Genomic DNA, 25,434 nt, shown 5'->3' on the forward strand with positions numbered 1-25,434 from the left:
TTCATATTTGCTCGTTATTTCAAGCAAGATCTGGCAACAATAATGAATCAATACTTAATTTAGTTTTTGAAGTCAGCCATGACTCCCATAAATTCCCATCAAACTGTGTGACTATAAAAAGATGAACTGACAACCAAAATTAGCTGCATTGTGCTGCCATTGAAATCCCATATTCTAATTAATAATGTGGCCAAAATATTGCTAAGATCTTTACTGAAGCTCCTATAAGGCTTTACCTCAGAAGAAGAACAAAAACAGATAGCTTCAACTTGCTTTTGACTTAATATCATAGAATCAACTGAAATAGGAGATCACCTTCTATTCTGTGGGGAAATATCTATCTCTAGCTAATGGAAATGAAATACACAGAATCATGACTAGTCATACTTATTTCTAATCAAGTGTTCTGGAGATAAATGTTCCCGTTTCTCACATCATTTCATATAAATGTTTAGTCATGCTCTTCCATATCCGTGTGAAATGAAATTCGAGTTGTGCTTCGTGTGAAATGATTTTGAGCAGTGTTTTGTAAAAAAAGATTAGATTATTTGTTGAAGCCTTCAATATCCCAGTCCAAAAACACCACAGGCAGCACGATACCAACAACATCATTTGCCCTCTTCTCTCCTCTACTTCCAAATGCTCAGCGTCTTTTCAAAGTTACTCTTGCTCTCGCACAAACACACACACACATACACACATAAAAGAGAGAGCGTGAGCCTTATAAAATAAACATGATTCTCCGCTCATCTCTCTCTGTGCTACAGGGAAGCCGAGATATCTTTGGGGATGCAGTCTCTCTCTCTCTTTTCTTTTTTCTTCCTCTCTTCACCCTCTCAGAATAGCTTCTTTCCCTCACGTGTTGATGCTGCTTCACAGCCAAACAGAATAAGCTACACGTGAGAGTGTGAAATTTCACTTTAACAAACCTGATATGTGAAATGTATAACGTGAAATCAGGCCAGACGGGTGGGAGTACTGAATCGGAAAGATAGACTTACACAATTATGAATTCAAAATAAAAGAGATGTACAACTTTGCTGCATTTTTGCTTTTAAAAAGTTTATAAGGCAGTGATGTAAATGGAAAGAGGGACAGATTTATAAAAAACATGCACAAGCAGAAACTCCTTTTGATGTCAAAACCTGCTCTCAGTATTTTATAGACATGCAGCTAAAAATGATCATCGAAAATGTTTTTGTATCTGAACTTATTCCATATGCAACAGGATTGTCTCAAGTTTGCAGTATCACTTTACTGCCATTATTTGATGCCCAAAGTTGACCTAATGTTTGTTTAACTCCATTCATTTATTCATCCTCATACTCATATCATTCCAAACCCAAAGACTTTTTGTTGATCTTCTGAACACAAATGAAAATAATTTTCACATGTAAATCTCCCACTGACCGCCCTGCATGCCTTTTTTAAAGTGACCACTATTTAAAACGCGTATCTTTGAAGTTTTTATGGCTACACGTCAAGTTTATCAAGTGACAAACCACCAAACCAATTTTTCAAATATGTGTAAGAACATAAAGCTGGCACAGTAGGAATTCATTCAGCACTGGCATACAGCATGTGTTCCAAACATGGCCCAAGTTTGGCAGAGGTGGCACCATCTTTAAGGGAGGCACACAATACTAAGGCCAGATGTAAAATGTAATATTTGGCCCAGTTGTTAATAATTGATATGTGGGCTGTGTAAGTTTGACCTGTCTTAAAATACATTTTTATTATTTTTGAATAAAGAAAAAAAATTCTACCAATCAGGTTGCTTTGAGGAAAAAGTACACCCATAGCATGGCTAAAGTGCAATGCTTCATGGTGTAAGAAATCTCACCCGACCCAACTTCCACTCTAAATGGCGTGTTGATGCTCATTTCCCAAAGGGTTTGAATTATGATAGAGAGGTAAGTGAACAGTTTGTTGTCTCTGCATTGTTTGAGATGACCACATCTTGAGCAAATGGTAGCAACTGTAGAATGGGGATGGGGCACAGAGAACCTTCTCACAAATGGTCTGGAAACTGGCCCAGTTCATGCCTAGTTATGGGTTATTAACTTGGCTGTAATTTGGTCCAGATATGGTCTATGTTTGGCCCTTGTCTGGAAGTCAGACTTGGTCTATTTATGTACCGTAATTCACTGCGGCATGTGGGCCAGGCAAATGCTGATTGTGTGGGCCAGAGAAATCTTGCTAGTGGGATATTATTTGATCCATGGTGGGTGCCACCATCTTAGACTGCGATAAAGTGGAGAAATTACAGCTGCTGGATTAACAACATGTTAATTGTCCTATGAAAGTAAGGCCGAGTTCAGACTGCATGATTTTAGCCCCGATTTTGACTTGCCGACAGGTTTTGAGAAATCTCACACAAATGCCTGAAATGACAAGCAAATCAGTTCTTGTTCACATGAGGGAAAAATCACAAAGTTCGAACTTTATCAAAAACGCCATCTGAGAGAATTACTGATGAGTCACTGATACCATTGAGATATTAGCATGCTAAATATCTGGAGATGTTGGTGATTCAAGTCATGCCATGTGAAATGTGTTCTGATTGAAAATAACATTGGCAATTACCTACAGCCAATGAGAGAGCAGCATCCACTAGTATGGGTATCTGCAGGCCAGTGGGAGCCTGATGGAGAAGTTAAGGGCTTCTTTTGGTATATTTGGACACAAGAAATGGAGGAAAATCTAGTGTAAATTTGACAGGAGCGATGTGTCTGTTTGACTTGTCATCTCAGCAATACCACAAACGAGTCAAAGAAAGAAAAAAAGATTTGGAGAAATTGCTAATTCCTTTGAAAAGCAAGGTGAGCTAAATAAGTGCATTTTCTACCCCACTAAAGGCTTTTTTCTCATTATGTAGTTAAAAACAAAAGATATATACTAGGTGTAAACAAAGCAGTGACAAAACGCTAGCCCAGATGGTCATGCAGTATGAAAACATCTGTGATGTGACTACTTTGAAAATCGTGCAGTCTGAACTCTGAGTGAACATTCTAGTAACCTAAACTGTCTGTATCTGATGTGAATAAATCACACATGTTGATTATGTTAAAAAAAAAATATTATTGCAAAGGTGTTAAAGGGTTCAATCAAATCTGAGAAGTTTCAATCTCTCTTTTGACAGTGTTCACCAAAAATGTTGATGTTTAAAAATGTTTGTAAGAGCTCAAAAATAAATAAATCCATGTGAATTAAGCAGTTTAATTAAATTCTTCTGGAAAGACATGATCGCTTTATCAGATGAATAGATATCATTTAGACTTTTATTTACATGTTTGTTTAAATTTTTACAGTATTCAGATTTGATCACAGAAGCTCAACAGGCTTGCTTAAAGTGTGAGAACAAATCAAGTTTATCCTTGCATTTCACACCCCAAATTTGAGCAACTGTAAGAACTGATGCTCATTCTCATGAGTCAGTCATGCACTGTTGTTCTTCTGTATATGTTTGTTGTTCAATGTTTATATGCGAATAAATCCAAAATGAAATCTGTTGATCCAATCAAGTGATCATCTCTGTTTAGATGACTTGGATTAAACAGCTGAGTTCATGCGGATTTATTGTTTAATCTATCTATGATCCTCATAAAACGTCAGCATTTCGATTGGCCCAAGATTTTGGCTTGATACACACTTGAAGATTCTAAGATACATTTTTGGCCTGATTTGCACACTTTAATGATCTGACTCTTTTTTTTGCACATATTCCTGTAAAGTCTGGTGTTGTCTTAATTATTTTATTGCTTGGAGCCTCGCCAATCCCAGTTCTTGATCCCAACACACTTGTTTAGATGGCCTCCTACAGGATACCCACTACAGCCAATGAGAGAGAGCAAACTTCACCAACTGGATATTACACATTTTTGCAGAAATTTTGAAAGCCACAATGTCTAAAAAGGAGAGTTTTGACAAATAAGTTTGACTTGTACAATGTCTATAGCATCATCTCAGTAAAAACTCACATTAGATTCTTTTTATCTTTAATATTTTGCGTGTTTGTGTGTGACGAGACCCAGATGATGACCTCAATCATCTTTCAAATTAGTTTTTTTATGAAACCACATTCGATTACGCAATTTTATGTGAGATTTTATGTCTGTTCAATTGCAACTGTAAAATCATTACTATCGGCAAGTGTGTGTATTCTTGCAGTCAGGATGAATAGTCTAGTTTATGTATGTTTGGAAAATTAGGGAGTCAGATGGAGTTAAGTTTAAAAAATGTAAAAACTAAAAATAATTAGTCAATTTCATAAATAAAATTAGATTAAAATAATCTAGATTGTTAAAAAAATACTCCTTCATGTTGTACCAACACAATTTGATTAAGTGAAGTTTATTTATAAACTAATTTTGAGAAGATCACGTGCTTATGATTGCTTGCAGCAGGTCCCGCATTATTTAAATCAAATCAAATCATGTCAAATCACTTTTTTTGTTATATCATCAGCAGCACGTGTGCTATGATGAGTGAAAAGCTTAGGTGCTGGCTCCAGACAGTACAAAAACAACTACAGTGCAAAATACACCAGCATACAGCAAATTTATGATTCTTTAAACTGACGATTCCTAAGCCACATTAAATACCCTGTTCCTTACAACAACCATATTGGCACTGCGGCCCAGTAGTTATCACTGTTGCCTCAAAGCAAGAATGTGACTGTTTCTAGTCCTTACCAAGCCAGCTGACCTTTCTGTGCGGAGTTTACACATTCTCCCCGTGCTCATGTGGCTCTCCCATGGTTTCCCCGTTTGCCTCCCACCTATTACAGCTGGGGAGTTCTCAAGATTTATCTGAGCTCAAACTCCCATCTCGCACTGCAAATGGGAGGGAGCCCCGGGCTTTAGGAGCTTGAGCATGCCAAACAAGCTTTGTCATCAATCATCAGGTAAGTGTGAACTCTTGAAAGTAACTTAATCGCTTTTACAATTTTAAGTGAATTGAACATAAAAAATTAAGTTGTCCCCCAAAAAACGTAAGAATTGTGTTGATTCAGCTCATTTTAAATCAGCAGTTTGAACAAGCAGCAAGAGTAATTTTTTGAGTGCTGCATTTTATCTAATTTATAAAAGACATTAATATACAAGAAACGATCAAATAAATGGATTAAAATATTCTAAAAAGATTACAACTGTAAAATTATTAAATAAGTCATTAAATGACATTAAAATAAATACTATATGCACAATTACATTCAAATAATTCAATACAAAATAGATTCACATAAATACTAGTTACTAGTTGCGTAATAACACTCGATTAAATTAGAGATTGAAAAGGTTGAAACCCCTGGTTTACTGCATAAAAGGATTTTCACACGGAGGACAGAAATCTTAAACTTAACATTATCATTAGTGTTCTCAAAATAAAGGAAACTGTTGTTATGGTTCTAAAACCACACAAGGGTGAGTAAATGATAACATGAATGCTTCTTTTGGGGTGAACTAATTCTTTGGTTTCATTTGTGCTTGACATGCAGTGGAAGTTGTTGTGGGCAAAGGAACACAGGAAACAGAAGAGAGTATTTTCTCCACTAGACAATGCTATTTTCACATTATTTTTAACTCAAACTGCTCTTGGGTAATTGCGTTGGTGATTATGGAAATGAGGTGCCGCCTCAATGTTCATTAGGGCTGCATGATATTGAAAAAATTTAACATTGCAATATTTTTATTCTGCAATATACAGTGTATTGTGCTATGAATACAATTTTACTAAATAAATGTAATATAAACTTGGAACGAATTTTTCATTTTAGATTGATTGGGATAATTCTGTAGGGGAGTGCATAAAATATAATACACTCAAATTCAATAAAGACAAATAAACAAGTGAAATAAACAGCATTTTGTTGTTTTCCGAGGAGTAGAACTGTAGATTTTGAATAACCAAATGTAAAATAATACTGCATAGTCTTTGTTTTATAAACTTTTATTTATTCATTCATTTTCTTCTCGGCTTAGACCCTTTATTAATCTGGGGTCACCGCAGTGGAATGAACTGGTCCATAACATGTTTTACGCAGCGAATGCCCTTCCAGCTGTAACCCATCACTGGGATACACCCATATACACTCAGTCACACACATACTCTACAACCAATTTAAGCTTACCTAATTCTGCCAATTTTAGCTTACCAACCTACTGTATAGTGCATGTCTTTGGGGGGAATCAGAGCACCCGGAGGAAACCCACGCAAACAAGGGGAGAACATGCAAACTCCTCACAGAAATGCCAACTGACCCAGCCAAGCCTCGAACCAGCAACCTTCTTGCTGTGAGGTGAGAACGTTACCCACTGCGCCACCGTGCTGGCGTTTTATAAACGATTCAATAAATTGTTATTAATTACAAGTTACAAACGGTTCATCTCCTTATGCCTGAATGCTTTTAAAACCCTCACACAGTGTCAGGCCTCAGAAAACACTTGTGAAATGATTGATTAGAATCCAGATACAACATTGCACACACTCGCGATATGTCTATTGCCAATGATAAGATTGTGATATTAAATATATATTGTGCAATCCCAATGTTCATAAACCTCCACTTTATTATAACACTGCAAGAAGTAGAGGTGCTCTGATCGGTCGGTCAGAGATCGGTATCGCCGATAATCACATTTAATAACTTAATCGGTACTTGCCAATCTGGCCGATCTCATGAACCGATTACATGTACTTGTTTACGAGTTTACAAGTGTGAGCTATTGCAGCTATAATATATACAGATGTGGAGCGACCTCTGTTTACAGTCTATTGGTGCGACTCGCTTGAGTGATGGTCTGTTGTTGCAGCCACTGTATATCCAGGGTTTTGAGCTGCTTGAGCTGTTTTATATATTATTTTCTGTAAAGCTGCTTTTGGCCATGATATGCTCACACCCGAATGGTTATAAGAGATGCGTTATATGCTGCATTCTTAGTTTATTCTCTTAGATATGGAAACATCTTCACTGAAGTATTATACTTAAAGGGAAAATGTGCTTTATGCATTATGAAGCTTGAAGCATCAGAATCGTTACTCAGTATCGGCCGATCACCATGACAAAGAATCAATACTCAGTATCAGCAGCACAAATCCTGATCGGAGCCCTGATCCCTAAAAAGCAATTAGTTCCTTTACTTAAGAACTGAGTAAACATATTGTAACTTGGAACTGTTAAGTTGACTTATAATAATGCACAATTCTTTTCACAATTCATGTTTTTAAGTCTAGAGTTTTCTCACATTTATTACTCAACCATTGGCTCAAAAAACAAGTTTAATTACTTTATAAGTTTAATTTTTTCTAAAGTAAAGTACAATTATCGCTTTTTACATTGTCATTAATCACTACTGATATTACTGATACTGATATGGAACTGCATTAATTTGAGTTGTTTAGTATATCTGGTACATATTTCTCAGGGAATAAAGAGAAAGAGATGGCATGGATGAAAGGTTGACAGGTGGAGTGGGGGGAGTAGCTATGACTGATGCATTGGCTCTATGTGTGTGTGTGTGTGTGTGTGTGTGTGTGTGTGTGTGTGTGTGTGTGTGTGTGTGTGTGTGTGTGTGTGTGTGTGTGTGTGTGTGTGTGTGTGTGTGAGAGAAATAAATGACTGCAATAGAAGGGATTCAAAGCTGTTGACAAGAAAGCAAAGTAAAAATGTAATTTCTAGCCCACAATATCCACCAATTTAAGCATGCATTGGCACCCCTCAAAATAGACAATTGCCGAACGCTGTTTAGCGCAGCTAGCGAGATGAAACGGGCGGCATCTTTAGCTGAACAGCCAGTATGTGTCAGCATGTCAGATTTTCAAGCATGATGAGTCATTAAGATCCTGAATCTCCCAGGATTTAGTGTTCCTCTGACTTGTGCGGTAAAAACGAGACGAGTGTGGGAGTGAAAAGAGCAGAGACGCATCATGAGGCTTCGACTGGGGCACCTGTGATAGCAGAGTGTGTGTGTTGGTGTGTTTGACACTTTCCCATATGCACACACACATTTTATTCTCACATTCTTTAAGGGTGTAAAGACTGACTTGCTCTTCCAAATACAGGGGTGCAAGACTTGACTCGATTTCTAATTTTCTCCTTTTGACGGTCTATGGTGAGTTTTAAAAAGGCAGACTCAAAATGTTTAAATTATATTTTTTTTATAAAAAAATAACAAACTTGCAGTCAAGTAGTTATTGTGTAGCATACTTAGGAGTGCTACAATATACTAAGAGTATAGTATACTGAGGAGAAATAAAAATAGATTTCAGAAATCCTTGGTATTAAAACCTTTTTTTTTTAATGATCTGAATTAATCAGTTTAATAAAGAAATTAATCAGATTTTGAATCACTTTAAAAATAAGTTTAGGATAAACTCATTTACATAAATTAATTATACATACAATCCTAAGAAAGGGCAGAAAAAATAAACGTAGTAAAATAAATCAGACTTTTCTAAAGGTATATTAGAAGACTGAAGTCTGGATAAGGATTCATTCAAATAAATCACTGTTTTCTAATATTATGAAGAAGGCCTGCTGAATGAATAGATTCACCAGAATAAACCATTAGAATTAATCACTCTTTTATCATGTAACGTATGCAAAACAAGGTTATCTGAAAAAATCACTTATAAATCTGAGACATATCTAACAATCTATTATACAGTTAAAGTCAGAATTATTAGCCCCCTTTGAATTTTTGTTTCTTTTTTAAATATTTCCCAAATGATGTTTAACAGAGCATGGAAATTTTCACAGCATGTCCAATAATATTATTTCTTCTGGAGAGACTTATTTGTTTTATTTCAGATAGACTAAAAGCAGTTTTTAATTTTTTAAAAGCCGTTTTAAGGTCAAAATTATTATACCCTTTAAGCGGTTTGTTTTCGATAGTCTACAGAACAAACCACCATTATACAATAACTTGCCTAATAACCCTAACCTACTTGGTTAACCTGATTAACCTAGTTAAGCCTTTAAATGTCACTTTAAGCTGCATAGAAGTGTCTTCAAAAATATCTAGTAGAATATTATTTATTGTCATCATGGCAAAGATAAAATAAATCAGTTATAAAAATGAGTTATTAAAACTATTATGATTAAAAATGTATTGAAAACTCCCAAGAAATTGGGGGAAAAATAAACAGTGGGCTAATACTTCTGACTTCAACTATACATCTCTGCAATAACTCTAATAACTTATTCATAAAGTAATCTGGAATTGCAAAGAAAGGGTTCTTGCAGGACTTCCAGACTTCGTGAAGATTATTTGGATTTATCTTTAATGCCTCCTCCTTCATGTTACCCCAGACATGCTCAATAATGTTTATGTCTGGTGACTGGGCTGGCCAATCCTAGAGCTTTTCGGGAACTTTGATGTTGAAAGAAATATCCATGTAGTCACTCTCCAAATATTCTGTTTTGTAACTGTGTCTTATCTTAAGTTGTCCCTGTACTAAGCGCCTTGACGTTGCGCCTTGACATTCTTGAGCACTGGATAAAATTGTTCTGCTTAGCTGAGCTGAATATTTGCACGTATTCATAGCCAATGTAACCCTGAGTATGATGTATAAAAGCTGGGAATACCCCAGTCTTCTTTAGAAGAGAGCAATAAACTGTTGGATTCACATCTCTCAGTTGTTGTTGCCTTCCTGGAGCTCCAGCTTACTGAGGAAACACACAGACGATCTGCAATTTATCCCAACAGATGTGGAGGCTGAAGTATGAGAAGGAGCACTATCCTGCTAAAGAATTTCCCTTCTCCTGTGGTTTGTAATATAATTGGCAGAACAAATTTTTTAATACCTCATGGCTGTTGCCATCCACTCTGCAGATCTCTTGCATGCCCCATTCTGAATGTAACCCCAAACCATGATTTTTCCTTCACCAAACTTGACTGATTTCTTTCAGAACCTTGGGTCCATGCGGGTTTCAATAGGTCTTTTGCTATATTTGTGATGATTGGAATGCAGTTCAATAGATGATTCATCAGAAAAATCGACCTTCTGCATTTTTCCAAAGGATCAACTAGAAGTCAAGTTGTTATTTGTTGCTCTTACAACTGAGATTGGCGACAAGACTTTTGTCAGGTAGTGTGCAAGGTGATTTCTGTACAATTTCAAAAAGTAAGCATGGTAACCAACACTGAATGTGTTGTTTTTGATTATCATATGATAGTCCAAATCTATTTCTCAGCAACTAAATAATAAACCTAAAATATATTGAAACATAAATACAGAATGGATAACATAAAAAAGCCAACTCCGCATTTACAAATGACCCTCTCCCTCCACAATTAAAACACGTATATTACAAAACCCTCAAAATATAGATATTTAATAGTATATATTACTATAAATTATAAATATTTATATAAACAGAATACTATTAAAAATACTACACATCTACTACAATAAAAATGCTAAATTAAAATGTTTACTCACCCTATTTGATCCCACTAATGAAAGCATGTCCAAATATTTCCTGGCATAACGCAACATTCTTTACATTAGTGGCATGATTAGATGTCTTTCCTAAATATACATTTATAACCCCATTAAAAAATCCATTTACACTCATTCAAAACCATTTTGAAGAGAATTGGACAGGCTTAAATGTCAGCATATGCGTACAGCAGCTGTTTTATCTCAGTGAGCATCAGGAGGATTGTTTGTCTGACTTTCACATTCTCTGCACATGGACAGAATGATTGAGGGACAGACAGATTATGGCCTGACTGACACAACAACAGCCTGCATGAAATGAACGCCATGTGTGTTTGACTGCATTTTATGCTTCAGACCGTGAAAGTGACCATGTTAAATATGACACGAGGTTAAGACACAGACATATGCTGCAGCACAGTCCTTACCTTCTCTCTTATCTATCTTTTCTGCCTTTCTCCCTCTCATACACACACACACACACACACACACACACACACACACACACACACACACACACACACACGCCTGTCAGGGCATGTGTATGTCTTCTGTAAATCCCTAAACTGTTCGGCATTTCGGAAAAAGGTCAAAGAACAAGATAAGACAGAAAGAAGGAAGGAAGGAAGGAAGGAAGGAAACTATGACTGATTTTAAGCAGGAGGGATATGGTGAGGAGAATCCCATTACTTTGGTATAGTCTATATTAAGCTTTTCACAGTTTAGCTTTAATGTCATATAGAAATATGCATTTAGGATTTTCCACTCACCCACAGTCATTCTTTCAGTTCAGATTATAATTAATATCATACAAAACTTCATTCATTAGATTGAAAAAATCTTTAAAAGACTATTTATGAACTCAGTGTTTGCATTTCAAGTACTTCACACTAAAACCACTCATTTAACTAGTCTGATTATCAGTGAAATACATAAAACTGAAATCTGAAAACTTGAGAAAAAAACATATATTTTTACTAAATATTGTTTACTCATAATATATTAATTAAATAATACTCTTTGCTCCAAATGATACTCTGAAGTCTAATAAATTGAAACATCATTACAGATAAAATTGAGTAAATTTGAATCTACGTCACAGCGATTAGATCTTTGTGTAAATTCCAGCATGTAGACTGGCTGTCTGTACCGACTTCTTTGAGCTTTCATCAATAATTCAAGAGATAGACTTGGTTAAATACAAATAAGCGCTCTATTGTGAATGTGGCACAACGTCATTGATATGCATAATAGCTTTGAGGACTGTTTTTACCTGTTACAATGTTCAGATGGCGAAGAGACAGCACGTCATGTTTCCAATCATAATTAAAACAAGCGAAAGAAGAATTATGTGGAGACATGGGTCATCAGTGTTGCATTTATAAATGTGCTGCAACAAAGGTTTTGTTTCCATTTCCCTGCTATGAGAGAGCAGCTGGACTCACGTGTGGATTACAGTGGTCTGCTAACACGCGGAAAAAACATGTTTGTAGGGAACATTTTTCACCCCAGAAGCTTTACGCATCTGGAAAAGGTGAAATCCTGGATTTGCCGCTCATCTCCATTTAAAAAAATCGTGGTGTTATTTGTCCTGTCACTACAGATTAGGTAAGTGTGTGATCAGTGATTCTTTGTTTATGTTTATTCAGACAAAGTTAATTAGTATCGTCTGCAGTACTCTTTCAGTTTTTAAAGACATACCTTAGTCAAAATGATATAGTTACTAGTTGATTTCTAATCAACTTTACATAAAGCCACTACAATATAATGGACTGAATGATCCGCTGTAAATGCTGCTTTCCAAATGTAAACATGTAAACTATTACACTATTACTATTATTATTATGTAGGATTTTCACCGCATTTTGTGACAGAATAGTCTATACACACACAGCTTTCTGACGCTACCTACCCAGTGTGTCTAAGTTACAGAAAAATGCAGAGGCTTTTTTTTCTCCCATTCACCGTGCAGTATCATACATTCCAGTAAAATTACACTCTTCCAGCGGTTCCTCGCATCCAATATATTGTTTGTCACAAGGGGCATGCAAGAAATACAACTTAATGAAAGTGAAAGTGGCAAACAGCAGTCAAAGTCGACAAATCATGAATTGGGCAAACATGGTAAACATGGTCACTGTCTTTTTCCCGTGTGTGTGTGTTGCTCTGCCTCTGTGAAAATCAGGGAATGCTTGAACTGGAACTCCTCTGTTCATGCAAATCCTTTCCTCTTTCACCACTCAACACTCCCACCTAAACAAAACTTACCCACTTTCCTGACTTTTTTTCAAACTAGAGGCGTGAAAACACCCTGCTAAGACAGGGGGGTTTCGTGGTCCTTTACAATGACCAGTAAATTACCATCTTGCACAGAGTAAATTTTGATATTTACAATCCAGGAGGACTTTAACACACCAATAGTTCTCTGGTTTCCATCCACATTTATTGGGTCAGATAATTCTTTAAAATCACTTGCAACTTTACTTTTTTTTTCTCACAGATTTTTACTGTAAACACGCCAAAACCTTGCAATGTGATTTGCACTCAGTATGCAGCCAATGAGCAACTTTTTGTAAACTAGATAACAGCATTTGACTGTAAGAGGATTGTAGCTGGACTTGTTTCAACGCTCATTTGTGGAAATACATCCACTGGCTTACAACTGATGACAAGGAGTCACTCACAGCCCAGACAAGACCGTACAAAGGGAATATTTAACCAAGATAGAAAAGCTAGAGAGAGAGAGAGAGAGAGAGAGAGAGAGAGAGAGAGAGAGAGAGAGAAAGAGAGTGATGAGTCAGAGAGATGAAAACAATAAATTTGAGACAGAGCAGAAAGGACGGCTTGTGTTAAAGTGAATTGGATATGAGCAGAGAGCTCCCAAAGGACACGGCCTGGATTCTCACTACCGAAAAAAAGAGAAACACACCTCAGCCTCACAGCTGATTGGTCCAAAGTCACCCCAAATTAACCGTTCCATAGGCGTCTTCATGCAAAGGGCTAAACTGTCCAATAACGAGAACAGTTAATGATAAAGTTAATGGCACAAGGAATGATAGAGGTGAACATCTTTTCGACAACTCTCTCGCTTTTTCTCGCACAGGCATGTCGTTCTCGCAGTTCCTTGAAACCTGTCAGATCTGTAGATTTTACAGCCTGAAGTGGGATCTTAACCTACTTTCTCTTCGCTGCAGTTTTGTGGCATCAGGTTAAGAATGCAAAGGATATTACACACACACACACACACACACATATACACACACACACACACACACACACACACACACACACACACACACACGCACACACACACACACACACACACACACACACACACACACACACAGACCCTTCATTGTTTCCTGAAGGCTTAGTGGTCAATCATTGTCCAGTGTGTGTGGAATGCCATTGTACAACCTTACATAAGTCAAGAAAGTCTTCCTGGCATTAGAGCCAGTGCTGATAACATTCCACTGCCCTTCAAAATGACCTTCAACACACACACACATACTCTGACTTCTGCTCTTTTATGATCTAACATGGATCTTTGGCTTACAAAGCTACGAGGATGCTTGAGCATGATTGGAATGTGTGTTTGAATGGATTTGATTGAGTGTGCATGTGTTTTATTATGCTATGCACTAGGGGTGGGAATCACAGGTGTTCACGATAAGATATTATCATGATATTTTGCTCTTGATAATGATATACCACGAAATCAGCAATTCTGCGATATATGATAAGAAAGCCACAATATATTACAATATTTATAAGTGGAAGGAGAAAAAAAATGCAAGTTATAAGATGTTTTTCTTTCATTAACCGCACATATTATAAAATCGCAACAAGTGCACAGGTGGTGAGTAGTTTGTGATTAAAAGAGTAGTAGTTTGTGATTGAAAAGCTCTAAATTAGACATATTGTACAAATTACATTTAACAAAAAAACTGTCACAATTAACAATAAACAAATTGACAATACCTGCTAGTTTTCTGTAAGCTTAAGACACTCGCTTAGCCCTGTGTGTACTGCAGCCAAAGTGGTAAATGGCTTAACTACAAGACTAATGAATTAATTTAGATTTTTTGTACATTTAAATAAATATTGATACTTGAAGGTATAGTATCGATAATATATCACGGCTGGAAATATCACAATATATCCCCATATTGATAATTTGTTTCATCCCAACTATGCACTATGCTTCTGATTTAAATGTGCAAAACTGGATATTTATAATTTTAAAATAAATAAATGAAGCATGCAACACAAAAATAATTTATTTACAGTGCATACAGAAAGTATTCATAGCACTTCAATTGTTCCACATTTTTATGTTACAGTCTTATTCCAAAATACCCCATAATGACAATGTGAAAAAAGATTTTGAAATTGTTGCAAATATAAAATAAAAAAAACTAAAAAATTCTGATGCACCTTTGGCAGCAATTACAGTCTCAAGTCTTTTTGAATATGATGCCACAAGCTTTGGCACACCTGCCTTTGGGAATTTTTGCCCATTTCTATTTGCAGTACCTTTCAAGCTCCATCAAGGTGGATGGGAAGCGACGGTATACAGCCATTTTTAGATCTCTCTAGAGGTGTTTATAAGGATTTAGGTCTGGGCTCTGGCTGGTCCACTCATGGACATTCACCGAGTTGTTGTGAAGCCATTCCATTGATATTTTGGCAGTGTGCTTTTGGTCATTGTCCTGCTGGAAGATGAACCATTACCCCAGTCTGAGGACAAGAAGGTTTTCATTCAGGATGTATATTGCTGCATTTATCTTTCCCTCTATCCATACAAGTCTTCCAGTTCCTTCTGCTGAATAACATCCCCACAGCATGATGCTGCCACCACCATACTTTACTATAGGGAGGATATTAGCCTGGTAATAAGTGGTGCCTGGTTTTCTCCAAACGTAACGCCTGGCATTCACTCCTAAGAGTGACAATTTTAGTCTCATCAGAGCAGACATCTTTGTTTCTTATGGTCCGAGAGTCCTTCAGATGCCTTTTGGTGAATTCCAGACAGGGAGTGGCTTCCGTCTGGCCACTCTACCATACAGGCCTGATGGGTGGATTGCTGTAGAGATGGTTGTCCTTCTGTAAGGTTCTCTTCTCTCCACAGAAGAACGCTGGAGCTCAGACAGAGTGACCATCGGGTTATTGATCACCTCCCAGACTAAGGCCCTTCTCTCCCGATCACTCAGCTTAGATGGCGGGCCAGCTCTAGGAAGCGTCCTGGTGGTTCCAAACATCTTCCACTTACGGATGATGGAGGCCACTGCTCAATGGAACTTTTAGAGCAGCAGATTTTTTTTCTGTAACCTTTCCCAGCCTTGTGCCTTGAGAAAATCCTTTCTCGGAGGTCTACAGACATTTTCTTTGTTTTCATGCTTGGTTTGTGCTTTGACATGCACTGTCACCCCTGGGAGCTTAGACAGGTGTATGCCTTTTCAAATCATGTCCAATCAGCTGAATTTACCACAGGTGAACTCCAATTAAGCTGCTGAAACATCTCAAGAATGATCAGTGGAAACAGAGGCTGTGTCCGAAACCGCCTACTACTCAGTAGGTATACTACATTTGAATTTTTAACGTACTACTCGGCCATTAGAAAAGTATGTTCTATACAGTATGAATGTGAAAAGTATGAATGGAATTCAGACGTACTACATCCGCCATTTTGTCATGGTCATGTGACCTACCTGTGTCAGTATCGTCGCCTCACTTCTATTCATGAATTCTCTCACGGGGCATTATGGGATAGCGCAGCGAGCATGGGAAGCGCACTTCAGAATCTCGCCGGAAGTAGTAAGTCATCGGGGTACTACTGATTTTCGAATTCGATGAATTCGGACATAATGTACTACTCGGCTCGCATACTGATTTCTGCATACTATATAGTATGGAAGTATGCGGTTTCGGACACAGCCAGAATGTACCTAAGCTCAATTTAGAGCTTCACTGCAAAGGCTGTGAATACTTATGTGCATGTGATTTTTCAGATTTTTTATTTTTAATAAATTTGCAACTTTTTTTCACACTGTCATTAAAGGTTATTGTGTGTAAAATTTTGAGGAAATAAATTAATTGAATCCATTTTGTAATAAGGCTGTTACATAAAAAATGAATGCTTTCCGGATGCACTGTAGGTATATGATAAAGAATTATGATTCTGGATAAAATAGGAATTTGTTTTTGCACAATATAGAGTTCAGGATTCAAAGCCACTGGAAGAGCATGTACTGCAGAATTAGGAATACAAAATTTTTAGCATTCATTCATGCTTTTTCCATTGGCTTAGTCCCTTATTTATCAGGGGTCGCCACAGTGGATTGAACCGCCAACTATTCCGGCATATGTTTCAGCCACAACTCAGTACTGGAAAACTTCCATACTCTCTTGCATTCAGACACACACTCATACACTACGGCCAATTCAGTTCATCCAATTCACTTATAGTGTCTTTAGACTTTTGGGGAAACTGGAGCACCTGGAGGAAACCCACACGAACACGGGATGATTATGCAAACTAAATACAGAAATGCCAACTGGCTCAGCCAGGACTCAAATCATTGACCTTCTTGCTGTGAGGCAACAGTGCTAACCACTGAGCCACTGTGCCACCATTATTAGTGTTGAATTTTTATTTTTCAAATATTTATATAATGTAAAATACAATATGTAGCCAGGAAACATTCACACAAATTCAGTTTTACCAGGGTTTTTTCCGCGTAGATAATAATGAAATTGCCACCTCTATCAAATTTTGTTTCCGTCTCCAACTTTTGAGAAAAACCATGCAAGCAGACAGAGCTACTGATAGACCCAATGTGATTCTCAAAGTCATGTATTTAATTACATTTGATATCATTTAATGTCAAAATAAGATAATGTTGTACTTGATAACATTAGAAGAATAATGCAAAATGTATTTGTTTCAAGAAGCAAATATTTAGTAATCGGAATACCACCTCCCCCTCATTTTGAGCCAGAAAAAAACACAGATTTTCCTATAAGATATTTTATTTGTAGAAGATTATTATTTTTGTTTGGAGGCTTTTTTTATTTTTTATTTTTTTAAAGTCGATATTATTAGCCCCTTTTATAAAAGATTTGTTTTGGCTACAGAACAAACGACTGCTGCCCAATGACTTGCCTAATTAACATACCCAGTTAACCTTACTAATTAATTAATTAATTAATTACTTAATTAATAAAGCCTTTCAGTTGCAAATACTAGTACTTTTCAAAACAACTAGTAAAATATTATGTTTTGTCATCATGGCAAAGACAAAAGCAATAAGTAAATATAAATTAGTTATTAAAACTATTATGTTTAAAAATAGCAGAGCATATTTGATGCATAAGAAGTTAAATGCACACCTGTAAATCCATTACTTCTTTCCTAAAAGGAAACAGACCTTTAACCTACTGTTTACTGCAATAATTATATTACAAGAAGTTATATTGTTAAATATTCAAATAAAAAAATGTTTTTTATGTTTTATTTATGTAATTTTCCAGCCAGGTTTTAGTGAACTTGCAATATTGTTAAAAACACAGAAGCTCTTTCAGTTCTTATATGTAAAAGTGCTTAAATACATGCAAGACCATTCAAATATTTTGCTCATCTCAAACTAACACAAACACTTGTGATCAGTTCATGATATCGGCCAGATCAGCGAGTACTGATTGAGTCATTAAATGTTATAATCGGCCGATATCGATCTACAGCTGATCGATCAGAGCATCTTTACCACCAACACAATATGAAAAACACTATATGCTTCAATAAAAATGCACAAGTCTGTACAGTATAGCATTAAAGAACACATTACACTAGTTTAAGACAGCAAGAAAAAGCTCTATTTTAGACACTGTTAAATATAAATCACCAAAATTTGATTCTGACATTGCATAATGCATAATGATAGTGTTTTGTTACTGGTTATGGTTATTGTGTTGAACTAATTACAATTACTTAGAAGCTTTTTTGCTGTTGTTGAATAATTTACATTGTGTACGTACCTCACAACAATAGTTTTGTCGCTCTTTTCATCAGACATGGATGTCAGCTGCGGTAGAGGTCCAGCAGGATGACTCATCGATTCCCTTTAGCATCAGTGAACATCCAGTACAGTTGACTTTGACATCCGGAGTTCCAGCTTCAGGCCGCACAGAGCTTTACCGGGACAGGATTTACAAAGCTTTATAGGCCTAAGGTCCTTCTACTGCAAACCAGAAAAGACTTATTCTGCAGTAAGAAAACAGAGAAAACACAGAAGTAGTTGAAGTATTGAATCACAAGACAGGAACGTATATAATCAGATCATCCAAAATATACCATAACAATTACAATATTCTAGCTCATTATAATAGCTAAGCTATACCCCTCACTAGCCACTTTATTAGGCACACCTGTCCAACTGCCTGTTAACACAAATTTCTAATCAGCCCATTACATGGCAGCAACTCAATGCATTTAGGCATGTAGACATGGTCAGGACGATCTGCTGCAGTTCAAACCGAGCATCAGAATGGGGACGAAAGGTGATGTAAGTGACTTTGAATGTGGCATGAAAATGGTCCGAAAAAAAATCCAGTGAGTGGTTGTTCTGTGGGCACAAATGCCTTGTTGATGCCAGAGGAGAATGACCAGACTGGTTCGAGCTGATGGAAAGGCAACAATACAAGCACAACACGTCCAACCTTGAGGCGGACGGGCTTCAGCAATAGAAAACCATACCTGGTGCCTCTTCTGTCAGCTAAAAACAGAAAACTGAGGCTACAATTAACACAGGCTCACCGAAATTGGACAATAGAAGATTGGAAAAATGTTATCTGGTCTGATGAGTCTCCATTTCTGCTGCCACATTCGGATGATCGGGTCAGAATTTGTAGTCAACAACAAAAGCATGAATCCATCCTGCCTTGTATCCGAAGTTTAGGCTGGTGGTGGTGTAATGGTGTGGGGGATATTTTCTTGGCACACTTTGGGCCCATTAGTACCAATTGAGGATCTTGTCAATGTCACAGCCTACATGAGTATTGTTGCTGTCCATCCCTTTATGATTACAGCGCACCCATCTTCTGATAGCTACTTCCAGAAGGACAATGCGTCATGTCATAAAGTGCAAATCATCTCAGACTGGTTACTTGAACATGACAATGAGTCCACTGTACTCAAATGGCCTCCACATTCCCCAGATCTCAACCCCATAGAGCACCTTTGGGATGTAATAGAACTGGAGATTCGCATCATGGATGTGCAGCCAACAAATCTGCAGCAACTGTGTGATGCCATCATGTCAATATGGACCAAAATCTGAGGAGTATTTCCAGTACTTTGTTGAATCTATGCCATAAAGGATTAAGGCTGTTCTGAAGGCAAAACAGGGTCCAAGCTGGTACCAGTAAGGTGTACCTAATAAAGTGACCGGTGAGTGTAGATAGATAATGCCTCAGGAAATAATGATCTGACTGTTGTCAGCCAAGCTTTGTGTATGATTTGGAGGATCGTAAGTGTGTGTTTTAGAAGATGGAAAACTGTTTGTTGTCAATGGATGACTCAAGTGTGTTACTTGAATGGTTATTCATGTGCTAATGAAGAGTTTAGTCAAATTTCTCTCTCACTCACACACACATGTATGAATCAAAGCTAATTAGTTAATTTCATCCTCTTGTTACAGCTATAAAAGGAAACATTTTTAATTCAGTGCTGTATCTATTTGTGTGTTGGCTGTTCAGTATTCAGAATGTTTTCACATTGAAGTCATTTGTATGCTCACTGTGTGTTTTTACCTCTTATGCAAGCGCTCCTCTGCTCATCCTGTGTGCTGATTGGCCAAAACTTTACGTCACGCTATATTGTAGAGCTCTCATCTGAGCACAGAAAGATACAGGCCACACGTGGAAACAATGGTATCCAGGCAACAATATCACAGCAACAGCATCCACTTCTCATTGGGCAGAGTGAAACAGTCAAGTTTTCTGAAGTGGAGAAGTTTCCACACTCACAATCTATGTGGTGATTGTTTTGAGGTATTTAAGGAATAATTCAGGCAAAATTTTAAATTCTGAAATAAAGAAAAGTGATTATTCAATCAACCTGTTGTATTTAATCAAGGGAATACAAAAAAACATACTAAATTTTAATAATCTTTTTTTATATCATGTCTATTCAATAAAGCCACAATTAGCTTAATGTAATACATAAATTGCATCAAACATTACTGATTCATTATTTGCATCACTCGAGCTATACAAGCTGCAGAGGAGGTGAAAACATCAAAGAACAATGACTTTATTTCTCTCATGTAAAACTATTTTGTGGCTTTTAGCGGCTTGGAAAATAATGGCAGAGATTTATGGATCACTTTTATAGTGCAGTTTTGGAGCCTGACAGCTCACTACTCTTGTCTAGAACAACATTAGGTTTAATAAATAATGACATAACACTCTTTACATCCCATTTTCATTTCTTTCTGCATGTTTGATAAAGAAACAATAGATTAAAATGACATAATGGCAACCAGTAAGGCCAAAAAGAATATTACTATGGAAATCTCCCTGTACTATAAACTTACTCGATTTATAGGTCTGGTTATCAACAGCAACTGCATAAATATGTGTTTAAGGTCTCTTGGTTCTTTGGATCTTTTTCTCATTGTCATCATTTTTTTGCAGGTTTGATAAAGAAACAGAGGGAAAATTACATTCTGGCAATCAGCATTGAGGCAAAAAGCATCTTATTTGTAGAAATGACCCTGTGTTTAAACCTACTTGATTTAAACCCCTGATTTTCAACAGCAACTCTATAGGTCTCTTTGTACTTGGACAAAGAACAAATATGAATTAATTTTGGTCTGATGTGAAACACCACCTCTCTGCAATATATATTTTAACATAGCAGCAAATAACAAATCATATAAACTGATTTAGGGTCAGACTCAGCAGATTTCAGAGTGACTTCAGACAAATCATTCTGGCAAAAAGAAAATCTAAAAAACAAGATCAGAGGCAAGAATAAAATAAAGTTTTGCTTGTTTATTACATTTTAAGATGCAGTTATTGCTGGATGCAGCATCAACGCAATAGCATCAAACTCAATTTCTGGAAGGCCACAGCTCTGCAAAGTCTAGCTCCAACTAGCTCCAACTCACACCTGCTTAATAGTCTCTATAGTCTTAATCACCTTGATTAGTTGGATCAGCTGTGAAGCAAAACTGTACTGAGCTGCGGCCCTCCAGGAATCCAGTTTGAGACCTGTGAAGTAAAGGGTCTTGAATCCCCCCTTTCAGTTCAAGTCAGCCTCAGGCCCTTTTTACACTAGTACGTTTTAGTTTTAAAATGGCAGTTTAGAACGTAAACCATCCACATCCACATTGGCATTTTACGTAGCGTTTTTGAAAAGATTTCCATCCACACTACACCACTGAAAAGACACATCACGTGACCAAACACACACTCTGGCATGTGCTGCAGCGTATGTGCACATCAGAGCCCAGGCAGTCAGCAAGTGCCTTGAGCACAGCTCCCCAGGTGAGAACAACGCACGTCGGACTGTTCATGAAGGATTTACCGCTGGATGTCATCTCACTAAAGTTGTTAAAAGTGATATTTAATTCATCTTGTCTCTATCTAACAACTCTTTGGTCTTTGGCTGAGTGCAAAGATAAGTTAGGCTAATATATTAATTTATGTAACCTTTAAGCTTTGCCTATATTTCCTATATTGCATACATTTATTGTATTATTGATTATTAAAATTGATATTCAGCAAAGGAGACAGGATATCTTTCATGTTTTTCATTGAAAATGAAAAGTGGCAGTTTTGCTAAAGGCTCCACTTTGTTATAAATATGCATACAGTGAAGATGACGGTCATATAAATATGTAGCTACATGATGCCTTAACATTTTTGGTGTCTGTTAACTTGTTAATATTAAAATGAAATAAGCAGTTCTTTATATCACGTTTTCTTTTTATTGTTAAGACAATGTAGCCAGGGAGATGTAAATGACTTTAGAAACTCCTTCTCGGGAGTTTGTTTTCTACATCAAACATACAAAGTCTTAACTTACAAGAAAAGGATGCAAGACTGAACTTTGTGTACTTAATATTGAGAGAAAGCCCTAATCAGATCAGGTGAATGTTGGCAGCCAGGCCTGTTTTTAGTCTCTGTTTTCCCCCATCCACACTAGCACGAAGCAACAGCGTTTTAAAATGAGAACGGCCTCTTCAGTGTTTTTACAACGCTCCGTTTTCGGGGTTCAAAAACTCCAGGGTAGTGTGGATGGAAGCAGGGTCGGAGTGGGACTCCTTTTCAGCCCTGGAGTTTCAAGCCTTAGACCGGCCCACCTCAGTTCACTACTGACTATATTAAAATAAGGTTATTTCCAATTCAGTTTTTAATGACTATCACTGCTTTTTTAAGGAAACAGTTGCTTTAGAACTTCAAATGTTTTGCAAAAATATGAGAAGATTAAAGGTTAGCCAAGTCTCCAACACAATTCTTTAAAACATTTTAATGTCCTTTCCTATATCTGAATATATACTGTGTGCAAAATTCTTTATGGATATCCAGTCATTTGTAACGGTGATCACAAAAAAAAAATTATATTTACACCTACATAAGTAACCCAAACAGTTTTATACACCTTAACACACACAAAAAATAAAAAATAAAAAAATAAAAAAATTATACAAGTAAGGTCAAACACGGGTCGGCGGCGTCGTAACGCAACATGCTGACCACTGGATTACAATGGCACCATTATGATGGTGCGTCTGGAATATTAATGATTTTATTAATGAAGTGAATCATCTAGTTTTCATTGAGCAAGTGTAATATTCATTAATATTAATAATTCAAATTCTTATTTTCACCAAGGCACGGCTGTTTGGGGTCGAATGACCTGCAGGCTGTATTTTGGGGCAGCGAGAAAATGAAAAGAGCGGAGCTGTGGCAATATAATGAAGCTATGGTCAAATAAATAAATAAATAAATAAAGTGCAACTGCTGAAAGTGCAAGCAGCTAGGGACAACAGCCCTCGCGGCCAAAAAAACGGACCGACCCAACGGGAGTTCTCCCGGTTCTCTCGATTAGTCAATCTGGGCCTGGATGGAAGGCAAACCTGTAGCAAGAGTTATGTGTTTTAAAACTAAATCATATTAGTGTAAACGACGCCTTAGAATCTATTTTTTAAAATGTTATGGGCATGGAGTGCTGTGAGATATAGAGGACTGGGCATGGCCGGCAGAGCAGCTTAAATGTCTGTCTATATGGGCCTGTGATCGAAAAGCACATGATATCATGAATAATTAAGAAGCAGGCTCTTCTCATAGGATAAGAAAAGTCAGTCTATGAATAATAATTAGGAACCGATGCATCATCACTGGACAAGCAAACCTGGAGGATGAAATTAGCTGACTAAAGCTTAAAATTAAAATAGTTTTCCCCACAATTGATGCTCAACACACTTAAATCTGTTAAAATCTTTATACATTTTCAATTATCTCTTATCTTCATTGTTTAAAATTCAAAAAACAGAAAAATTACCAACAAAAATCCCCAACAGATACATGCGTCTACTGCAAGAGATTTAGTTGTTACACCATCTTTTATTCCTCTCCTGTTTGTCTCTCTTTTATGGTTGCCTTCTTTTATTTTTAATCTGCAGAGTATCATCTGTAGGAACAAAAGCAAGCTAGTGAAATAAATAAAAATGACGGTAAGACATTTAAATTCCAATATCGCGTCCAGTACCAGACATTCAGGGCTTAATGCTGATCTGATCCTTAAAACACAGACAAATTACTGCCGTGAATCACTGCTGGTGGAGATCCTCATGTAACCTGTGTTTGGGGGGGAGGGATGCTGTGTTTGTTAAGAGGGCTGAAGAGACGGTAAGTCAGCCGGTTCCCTCAGCCCGAGGCCCAAGAGGCAGGAGGAAACAGGCTGTCCTCTCGCTCTCTATCAGCTAGGCTTACGTAAGACTGACAATCAGCCTTTACTTTATCTCCTACTGGTGAGCGAATATCTTATTTCCGTCTTCTGCTGTAATTCCTTAAATTAGTCTATCAATTATTACTTTGCTTAACATTGAAATTCACTTTTTTAAAACTAATGGAGTCCATGATTTCTCTTCTTTACTTTCTATGGTGCAGTTTGCGGTGGATTCCTGTGGTGTATTTGATTACAGTGTCTGGTTTGGTCCACTTTGACGGTCACTGGCCTCTCAGACTGCATGTACACAAATCAGACCACTAGCAACGGGATCCTCACTCCGCAAGCACATTACACAACAGCAAGGTCAAAATATATGTGCATGTCAACACTGAATTAGACAGCACTGGACATGATGAAACATCTTGTGCAACATCGTAACGATGTGTCTATTGTCCATGTGCATTTAATTTAGGGTTACAGTTACTTATTTGTATATATATTTTGCTATGTTTCTGCTTATCTTATTTTTTCTGGGGTTTTTCTTCGCCATACACTATTGTGGTCCTCTAGCTGGCTCAATTAAGGTTTGTAGGGCATCGTTATATTGTAAAACTGCACTGGAGATATGTGTATAGTGACATACTCTGTACTCCATACTTAAAATGATTGACTTCTCTCGGACATTCAAGCTTTTCTTCCATTATAATATTGGTACCAACATGAACATTTATTATAAAGATATTAAAGAGGATGTTGCATGTTTCAACTCTTTAAAAAAAGTTCACAAAAACGCCACTAATGAAAATTTTAATAATCTAAGGAATCGTGCACTATAAACAAGCTTTTTTTTTAAATGGAAAATTTTTAATGTCGTTCATTGAACTATTTATGTTTCCATCCACCTATTTGGATAAGCACATAAGAATGGTTGATGGAAACGGCAAGATGCGCATAAATTGTGAAAATTCGCATAACTGAGTAGGATAAAGTTTTTATTCTATAAGAAAAAATGAGCATAAACTACGATGGAA

At 36.9% G+C, this 25,434-nt stretch overlaps 1 protein-coding gene across 4 annotated transcripts in view; it reads right to left on the reverse strand.

Moving 5' to 3' along the window:
• The window catches only part of sgk1 (serum/glucocorticoid regulated kinase 1), a 91,983-nt gene that overhangs the window by 58,771 nt on the left and 7,778 nt on the right, over window positions 1-25,434 (reverse strand). For 2 of the 4 annotated variants that reach the window (XM_005162299.6, XM_073938095.1), the window contains exons 2-3: window positions 20,254-20,528; window positions 18,481-18,706 (exon numbers count right to left, since the gene is read on the reverse strand). The gene's annotated coding sequence lies outside the window, so the exon portion shown is untranslated. Of the gene's footprint in view, window positions 1-18,480; window positions 18,707-20,253; window positions 20,529-21,038; window positions 21,109-21,234; window positions 21,284-24,013; window positions 24,143-25,434 lie in introns of all 4 variants that reach the window. The other 2 variants (XM_073938097.1, XM_073938096.1) reach the window with 2 other exon arrangements.

This window comes from Danio rerio, chromosome 23 (genome assembly GCF_049306965.1).
Source record: "Danio rerio strain Tuebingen ecotype United States chromosome 23, GRCz12tu, whole genome shotgun sequence".
NCBI classification, from domain to species: domain Eukaryota; kingdom Metazoa; phylum Chordata; class Actinopteri; order Cypriniformes; family Danionidae; genus Danio; species Danio rerio.